The following is a 1,719-nucleotide window of genomic DNA, read 5'->3' as shown; positions in this document are numbered from 1 at the left end:
TTGATTTCTTTTAGGATTGACTGATTTGTTCTCCTTGCAGTCCAGGGGACTCTCAAGAGTCTTCTCCAGCACCATAATTCAAAAGAATCTATTCTTTGGCGCTCAGCCTTCCTTATAGTCCAACTCTCACAGCCATACAGTACTACGGGGAATACCATTGCTTTGACTTTTGTTGGCAGGGTGATGTCTCTACTTTTTTTTTAACTATCAATAAGCCTTAACTATTATCCTGATAATGCATATTCTTATTCTAGAGCCCTTTGAGTTGTTGACAGGGGTAAGATTTGAATGGAGACCTCTCAACTTTCATTCATTCATTTTGCTGTAAAAAACTTCTTCCAGTTGCTTTTTTTGTTTTGCTCTTAAGGCCCATGCCCAGCTATCCTGAATAGGGTTTGGAGTCTGATGTTAGCTGGAATGTAAGCCTCTCTGAATGCCAGTGGATATCCTTACATGCAGATTTAGTAACCCTACCCACCTCCCGAAAACAAAAATGCATAGGAGGGCAGTAGACACACTTTAAGGAATGCTCTGCTTCTTATGTTTTCTTATTCCCCGCATGAAAGCATATGGTTGAAGGGGTTTTGAAATGTTAGCAAAACTGTCATTATGGGCTAAACATGTCATCCAGATGAATGAGAGAGTATGGGTTGGTGTGGGTGCAAAGGTGATTGACACAAGGTTGGGTTTTCATCCGAAAGCCAGTGTGTGTGCTGATTGCACGTTTGTTAGGAAGAAAACTTGCAGGGGCCTCACTCCCACCATTGTATTATTGCCGATTTTCGCACTCCAGGTCAGACATTATTGCAGAGGGTGGGCGACCGACAGAGGGTCTCTGCCCGTTTTTCTTTTCTCTCCTCGCCGCCTTCCTTGGAGATGCTCTGGCGCCGCATAACATTGGAACGCCGAAGGAACTACATTTCCCAGGATGCACTCGAAATCCCATTTTTTTTCCTTTTGGGGGAAGGTGGGTAACGGGGATTACATAACTCCCAGAGCGTTGACACCTCTTGGCCCCGCCCACTGCCCAACGTCACTCGGCCGGGAGGCCCGCCCTCGTGGAACGTTTTGTAGCCAGTCACTTTCAGATTGCTACAGTCTTCTTCTGATCCACGCTATTTCCTGCTGCCTTCGGGGGAGAGCGAGGGAGAATTCCGGCGCTCTTTTCCTGCCCGCCCTCTCCACGCGTGGGGAGCCGGGTTCTCTTTCCTTGCAAACCCGGCGTGGTGAGCCAGATCTTGCCCCTGAATTCCGCCTGGGCAGCCTCAGGAGCGGGGCTGGAGCGTTCCTCCCTTTCCCAGCCTGGGTTATGGTGTGTTGAGGAGGAAGGGGGGGGTGCGTGCGGGGGCTTTTTATTTTCCAGCGCCGCCGGCCCCCCTGCGCCCCCCGGTCTTAATCCGAGAGGCTCGTTCCCCGCGCCGGAAAGCCCTTTTGCAGGCTGTGTGTGGCGGCGGAGGGGGGGAGGCTGAGGAAGGGGGCGGGTGAGGGGATCCCCCCCTCTGCCTGCATTGCATTGCGGCTGTGCTCCGAGGGGAGCGGGAGGTCTCGTCTCTCCACCCCCCCATGCTGGCCTTGATCGTCGCGATTTCCACTTGGAAAAAGGAAAGACACATTTTTTTCTTTATAGGGTAGACCGCCTTGAGGTCTGGGGTGCTGCTGATCCCCCCCCCCCCAAAAAAGGAAAAGAAATTGGGGGGAAATACCCCCGAAAACGGGCCC

This window comes from Gekko japonicus, unplaced genomic scaffold (genome assembly GCF_001447785.1).
Source record: "Gekko japonicus isolate JY-2015 unplaced genomic scaffold, Gekko_japonicus_V1.1 scaffold3300, whole genome shotgun sequence".
Taxonomy (NCBI): domain Eukaryota; kingdom Metazoa; phylum Chordata; class Lepidosauria; order Squamata; family Gekkonidae; genus Gekko; species Gekko japonicus.
The sequence above is the reverse complement of the archived record's forward strand: the minus strand, read 5'-3'. Positions refer to the sequence as shown.